An 8,538-nucleotide genomic window follows, 5' to 3' on the forward strand; every position below is an offset into this window, starting at 1 on the left:
GGCACATCACTTTGTTTTAAATGAAAATTGAAACACTTCATTTGTGTTGCGCTGGTGTCTATCCGTGCAACTGCGGTTGGCACAGAGGAGTGCCTTGACCTTTGTCGCTGGAAAGGTTCTTATTGCCATGCACATTGCACGGTATGATATATTGTGGAGCAGGTTATATAAATTATTTTGAGTACTTCGAGTACTAAACCAAAGTTGTACGTGAAAGACAAATTCTTTTATTGAAAAACGTTTCGACGCAAACTTTCTAACATTCATTATTTCACAAATGTCACGTACACCTCAGCAAATGACGCTGCCACAAACTTCTTGCGATAAAATCACCAACCAACAAACATTAAGTCAAATGGCAATCAACTGGATCACAGTCCTTTAGTATTTCACTCAACTAGACGTTCAGCGGAAACACAGTTGCAATAGTTCTTCGTTCAAATCACTTTGAATGATTTGAAAAAAATAATCGATTTCTAAAAACATCCAATCGAGCAATCGCTTTGAAAGGAGGCGGTATCATTGTGACGTCACGTTTTTCATTGAGGTTGGTCCTACTTTAGATGTCGCTAAATAAAACAAAATAAAGGTGAAGTATTTTTTTTAAAAGATGCTCAACAATAAGGTCGGTTTCAGAAAATTCTTTTAACTTGATATATTAAATGTAAATACCCAATAACGGGATCATCATGAAAACATTAATTTTGACACAATATGACGTTTTAAAGCAAACTATCAACTTGGTCATCGAGATTACGTCACAAGTGCTTTCCAGCAAAACTAGTTTGTTTATCTTCGAGAGTGTTTTAGACGAGATTGCGTAATGTGACGCAATAATTGAAAACATCTTGGATACTTCATTCAGGCGTTTCTTCTCCCGATGCGTCATAATCAGCAGTGACGGGATTCGAAAGGATCGCGATGCTTTGAACGCTGCTTGAGGCTGAGACATCATCTGAAGGTTGACAATACATCTGCGTCATCCGGGATCTTGGATGAGGCGTATCTTCAAGAGAGTTTTTCGATCCTCCGGAATTCAGGGATTCCTGGGGATAGACTTCTGGAGGACGACGTCGTCGGGACGCCACAAATACCACGTTGTCTTGGCTTTTATATGCAAGATCATCAATTTCATGACGTGATGCACTATACCAGCCACTTGGTTGCAGACCAACACGAAACTCTGGGTTCGGAGGATCAAATATTGCAAGATCATTTTCAGAGTCATCATTAATAGATCGGCCATGATAAGCAGATTGTTGGGAAGAAACATTTTGAGCTGGAACTCTCTGAAGAGCTCGAGATCCTTGAAGAACTGGATGTCCCTGATAAGCTGGAGCTCTCTGATGACTTGAAGCTTCATGATGAGCTGAAAAGCCCTGAAGAGCTGAAACTTCCTGAAGAGCTAAATACCTCGGGCGCACTGCTTGTCCTTGATAGGCTGAACTATCCTGGTAGAGTGGCTCACGGAAATGCACCAGTGACTCTTCATGAGCCTCAAATACCTGGTACATTGGAAGTTCAATACACTCTGTAAACTCGCGATAGTTTCGAATTCCCGTGGTCTCCCGTAATTCTCGATCGCAAGAAGAGCGATTATAACTTGAGGAAGCACGGGAACTCTGATGGCTTGGAAAGACTCTGGAACTGCAGAAACTCCTAAACATCCACCGTGGCCAAGATGAAAATAATCCTCGATTTCGGTTTGACATTTTTATTGCTGTAAACTGATATCAAAGTGACCAATTAAAGATTTCAACTAAAAATTAAATTAAACAAGTTTCAAGAATTTGTTTATTGTTCAAAAACCAATTTTTTAAATCAATTTATGTTTAATCTGCAAAATACAACAGTTTCAAAGTTTAGATATTTTCTAATGTTGTTATAATGACGTCGCACTCTAGGCCAGGGGTGGGCAAAGTTGTTCAACGAAAGAGCCGCTCGCGGATAAACCATAAACACCAGCGAGCCGCAAAATCAGTTGACATAACATAACAGCAATAAAAACACAATGATTGTTTATCCATATGAGTTATATACTTGACTCACTAATCTCTGAAAATTTGGACGATAAGTTGTTAATGCTGTGCGAATTAATTCTTCCATTTGTCAAGGTTGCACGATGTTTTGATTTTACAAAGTTGTAAATTCTTGTAAAAATGAATAAGTAAGTTCTGGTATTACTTCTAAGCTTCAACTGATCGCTGCTTATAGCGACTTTACTAAACTTCCAATTGTTGCTGACTGAACGCAAAATGAGCCAGGAGAAGCACAATGTTGCTTTTGCAAAGTCACAATTCCATTGTTTAACAATGACTACAGTAAAAGAGAGACTCTTGTTTGATCTTTGCATTGTATTCGCCGCAAATTAGATTTCGAAGACAGTGTATAGGCTAAGTCACAAATTTTAATTTATACCAACCCATTTTTGCGCCCCTATCAATGTGGCGCCCATGGCTCGAGCCATACCTGCTATACCCTAGGTACGCCACTGCTTGGTTGACAGTCCCGAGATACATTTATAAATTATAATCTTAATTTTTTTGTAAAATTGCGATTCAATACAAGAGCCACAAAATATATGTTGAAGAGCCGCATGCGGATCGCGAGCCGCAGTTTGCCCACCGTTGCCCGTATTTTTTAAATCAACTTAAGTTTAATCTGCAAAATACAACAGTTTCAAAGTTTAGATATTTTGTAATGTTGTTATAATGACATCACACTATAGGCCAAGTAATTAAGATAACCACATCACAAACGAGAGCGTCAGAATGGTAATTATCTCAACCGAAACGTAATATCTGCTTCATTCAGTATTCATGAAAACCTGAAGTTGTACAAACTGGCAGCCACAGGAATTAACAGATAAACAATTGTTTCAGTTTCTGTTTAGTTTCGTTTTGGGTTGTCTTCAGCTGTTTCAGTTGATCTTCCCAGTTCCGACTTCGCCTACTCACCAACCATGGTTATGGTAAGTTGAATTAGTTATTCAGTTTAGTGAAAGGAAGCAATTAACGATGCAAAAGGCCATTCTAGAAAGGGAACAGATGATGTTTCTTACATGTTTTTTGATAAATGCGCAGTAGTCGTTACCAAGTGGCTATGTATGCATTGTAATAGAATTATAGATGTAACTCAGCAACACCACAACATTTAACATTTCAGTTATACTGTAACATGACACGTTTTTCTGTCGTAATCTAAGCTAATTATCACAAGATGTACAAGCTGATAACACTGGTCTACAAAAAAGAAAAAGTTATTTTGCTCCATGAACTTTGAAGACTGCTTTAGAGTAATTTTGGGGTGCTGAATCCGAATCTGACCTCAGATTTATCCTATCACGTCAAGTTTGTGAGATATGATAACAAATTGTTACTTTTGTCGAAAGTGGAAGATTTGGCGTTGCGTTTACCACCAACATATGCAGTGCTGTAACGAAAGGTTAGTGTTAGACAGGCCAAAACAGCCTGAATGAGGTTACTGAACAAGCATTGACATAGGCCTGCTTAAATCTTTGTGGTTTCTTTTAAAACATTGACGGGGGAGGGGGCCAGTTATACTTTTAGCCTCTCCTTGATCTTTTTATTACTGCCTTGTTAATAATATTGCTTAGAAAAAAATTGGTATCAAAATTGTAGTTGGTGGGTGTATTTCAGCTACTTATGTACCACATAGCCTGGATTTCTGGATATAGCACAATGAATATGTGCAATACGCGCAACGTCAAATCTTCCACTTTTGACAAAAGTAACAATTTGCTGTTATCATATCTCACAAACCTGACGTGTTAGGATGAATTTGATGTCAGATTCGAATTCAGCACCCCAAAATTACTCTAAATCAGTTTTCAAAATTCAAAGAGCAAAATTCGTGTAGACGAGTGTAATCTGCTTTTATTTCGACGTTTCGTCAATCAAACACAATTGACTCCTTTAGGGGGCTAGACCAGGTAATGATTACGTATCTAGCGCGTCAATTTATAGCTAAAGGAAACTTATCTACTCAAATTGCAATATAATTCGACCAAACAAACACCAATAAAGTCAAATTTTTGACTTGTCGAAATTTTATGAAACGCCTATAAGCTACCTCAGGCTGATGTAATGAGACGATTCAAAATTATTCATTAAATAAAACTGCAAATTCATCAGAGGTAGCAATCTGTAAAATGTAAAGCCAAATTTTAAGTTTTCACGCCAAATAATGGTTTTTGTATAATATCAGGTAATATGCACACCACCCAATTTGTCCTTAACACCAACAAACAAACCTAGCTAGCAAGACCGACAAGACCGATAGGCAGGAATTCGACTATGCACTATGTATGCAGCCTTGCCGGCTGTGCTCGGTTCGATGCCGTTCAAGAGCATGCGGCTGTGTCTTTGAAAAGACACCACATGGTATGCTTTCGAAACACCACAGAAAATTACTTTATCTGGTATAAATTTTTACCTGATCTGGTTAGATCTGTAACCGATCTAGTAAAGATATTGCATATACCCGATAAAGTGGCTGTCTGAGACCACTTCAACCAAGCAAACCACAGTCTGATGCTGAATAGTTGTCCCAGGTAACACTTCAAATTCACATAAAGTAAATTTTTGGTTTGACAAAGCATACCAACAAAAGTATCGATCTCTTAACTGGTGCTCCTTGCAATGCGATATCTTTAATTGTAACTTACACATCAACAGTCAGCAAATCAACACAAAGTGTAACTTGCAAAATCTGACCGAGACTAATGAATTGCAAACCACTAGAAATATACAAGATTGCAAGAACTAGTGTTTCAAGGAAAAGTCTTATTTTGAATCGTTTGATATTTTTATTAAGCCTGACACAGTTAGCGCGACCAAGTACCAGAGCTTGTAAGTGATGCCATTGCCTACTATAGACTGTAGAAAGTCTGCCCCGTTAGTTTAGTGATTAAGCGTCGGACTCACGATTACGCGGCGCTGGATCGGCTCTCGGGGTGTGCGCTTGAGCAACGCATTTCAGGACTGCTCTCCATTCAGCGGCAACTATTGAATGGAATAATTTCCCGGCAACATCGCTTCAACAACTATCGAAAAACGTCACTCCGTCAACCTCGGTAACCGACCCTGCGTCAAAAACCTCTACAAGTATGCGAAACTACCAGGAATAACCTATCAACGCTTTATCAGTCCGAGGATAAGAGATTCAAAACCAAACAACCTGACCAAGTGACCACATTTAACGTCTTTGTTTGTCTGTGTATTATACTTGTAGTTCAAGTGCTGTGGAACTGAACAAAATAAAAGATAATCTAAATCTGGCCATTCAGGAAACTATATCGTATCAACTTCTATAGCTCACTGACATCCTTCACAGATTATTCGCTGACAATCGTATGCTTTGTTTGCTGTTGCTCCTCATGCAACAATATCCAGGATTCTATTCTCACAACTGTGCAAAAGTAGACTCAACTCTTTCAACAGAATCAAAGGAATTCCATAAATCTGAAAAGCCTTCGGGTGTCGAGGCAATTGCAAAGTGAGGTTGGACATAGGATTGAAAGTGTATACTTTTACGTCTACTCAATGTAACCAAATGTTGTAATAACGTACCTAGCTCGCAATTTGCTATAAACGTTTTGTAGCTATTGAGTTGGAATAGGTTTTGGGCAGTTTTAGGGCATTAAAGTTAAATTCACAATTCCTGTTCCTACACTTGTTGCAATCCGCTTCACATAAATTCGTACCAGCTGTGGCCGAGTGGTTTCGCCTTCGGCTCTGGCGCTTGTAGATCTGAGATTGATTCCAGGTCAGATCTAACTGTACACTTTAAAAACGAACTTTACCGATTGTGCTCTTTCTTGCATAAAGCAGTGAGGATAAATTGGGTTATAATGCTATGACATCGTAAACTTGATACAAAATTAAAAATGAGCCCTGTAGCTGAAAGACCTCATGTGTTGTAGAGCGATAATGAATAAAACCATAACATTATTGTATCTGATCCAATATTTAAAAACAACTTCATTTTTTTGGAAAAAAACACATTTTTATTATGATTATTCCACGATCAAAGCTTTTCAAGGCTCAATACCAACAACGGATTCTCCGCCATTCAAGTTCAGTTATAAATAAATAACTTAGTACATGAACTCATAAACTCCTTTGATCTGCGTATGTGTTGATTGTTATAAACCTATTAAGTCAAGACTAATATTGCTAGATTATAAGATACGAATAAAATGTTTTTAACCATTATTTTTTTTGTTGACTTGTCCAAGTGGGTTTGGTAGCCAGCAGACAACGTGAACGAATGTTACCTTAACAAGTGTTGGAAGGAAAACGACAAATGTACCCCAAGAATTTTGCAAAAGACCAGTTCTTGAAACGACGTACGGAATGTTGCTTGAAACGTGTTTTTGGCACTTCATTCTATGCTTTAAATACATTTCCATTGATGTGTTGCGTTAGTGGCCATCCGTGAAAGCGCAATTGTCATAAGATCTTCTTAACTCTTGTCGCTGGGAAGGTTCTTATGCTTTCAGAGCAAGTGGGAGCTTTTATCTCATTGAGCCAAGTATCGACCAGTGGCAGATCTAGGCGGAAGCGATTGGGGCGAAGTGCTCAGCATTTGTAAACGACGACGAATCATATATATGCACTGGGGCACAAGGAAAAAGCACAAAATTTAGCAGAGTAGTAGATTAGCGCAGGCTGCCATGCGTAAGGTATCAGCGTTTGCATTGCAATTAGTCGTTGTTAGATGCTCTATCAAGACGAGTAGAGGTGTTCGTTTTATTCAGGGATCATAAGGGAATCAGTGGTACCACGAGAAATACTTTCAAGTAGTAAACCAAATGCAGAATCTTGCTAATGACAAATCAAAGGACAACTAAGCGTTTGATACTCTTTGAACATTTGGTTGGTTTGGTTTTGAATCTTTACCCTCGGACTGACAAAGCTTTGATAAGTTATTCCTGGTAGTTTCGCATACTTGTAGAGGCTCTTGACGCAGAGCAGGTTACCGAAATTGGCAGAGTGAAGTTTCCGATTGTCTTCTTGTTGAAGTTTTCGATAGTTCCGTTGAAGTCTTGTTGCCGGGGAATTATTCTATCCATTAGGTTCCACTGAATGGAGAGCAGTCCTTAGAATGCGTTGCTCAAACGCACACCACGAGAGTCGAACCAGCGCCGCTGATCTTGAAACTTCTTCGTTCACGAAGTCACGCACTATAACCAACTACTTCGCGTTACGAAGCCAAAGTTGTACATAAAAGATAAGTTGTTTTATTGAAAAACATTTTGACGCAAACTTTCTAACATTCGTTATTTCACCAACGCAATGAAAACCTCAACAAGTGACGCTGCCACAAACTTCTTGCGATGACATCACCAACAAAGTCAAGTGAAAATCAACTGGATCACATTTCAAATCACAAAACTCATTTCTGGATATTCTCGGGAGTCAGACAAGTGTTGAGATGTTGCGCAGTTGACAAATTAAAACAAGTGTTGCCCCAATCTTCAAGTATTTCACTTAACGAAACGACGAAAACACAGTTTCAACAGTTCTTCCTTCAAATCACTTTAAAAAATAAAAGAAATAGTCGATTTCTAAAAACATCCAATCGAGCAATCGCTTTGAAAGGAGGCGGTCTCATTGTGACGACAAGTTCCTCATTGTGATTGTTTTCGCTTAGATGCCTTTAAATAAAACAAAACAAAGGTGAAATATTTTTCAAATGATGCCTCGGTAGGTGTAAAAATCGTTTTAATTTGATATTTCAAATTTCAAATCCCCATTTCCGGATAAACAAGAAAACGTTAATTTTTCACACAATTGACTTTTAGAAGCAAACTATCAACTTGGTCATGACGTCACGTTAGGGTGCCTGCCAACAAACAGTGGCTTGTTTACCATTAAGAGTGTTTCTGACAACATTCTGTTATGCGACGCAATAATCGAAAAAATGTTAAACTTCTTGTCAAACATGGATGCTTCATTCAAGCGATTCGTTTTCCGATGAGTCAAAATGGAGTTATGGATGGTTGTGCTTTGATGCGAAACAAGACATAGCCTACACTAAAAAGCAATGCCGAAATTCGAAAGGATCGCGATGCTTTGAACAGTATTTGAATCCGAGACATCACTTGTAGCTTGATCATGCAGCTGCTCCTTTAGCTCGTTGGAGATTTTAAACAAGGCGGATAAACAAGAGGATTTCCCGATTTTCTGTGTGTGGTTCTGGAAGTCATAGGGTCCTCAAGATCATCCACACCAGGATGCTAGACATCAGGAGATGGATGAGGACGTCTTTGTGATGAAACAAATAGTCCATTGCTGCATGTTCTAGAAGCAATATCACCAATTTCATGACTTGATGCACCCCATACCAGCCACCTTGAATGCAGACAAACACGATTTTCTGTGTCCGGAAGATGAAATACAGCAAGATCATTGCAAGAGTCATCATTAGGTTGGCTATGATGAGCAAAATGTTTTGAAGAAACATTTTGAGCCGAATGACGAGGGCATGGAGCTCAATGATGACTTGAAACTC

Source organism: Aplidium turbinatum, chromosome 17 (assembly GCF_918807975.1).
Source record: "Aplidium turbinatum chromosome 17, kaAplTurb1.1, whole genome shotgun sequence".
Lineage (NCBI taxonomy): Eukaryota > Metazoa > Chordata > Ascidiacea > Aplousobranchia > Polyclinidae > Aplidium > Aplidium turbinatum.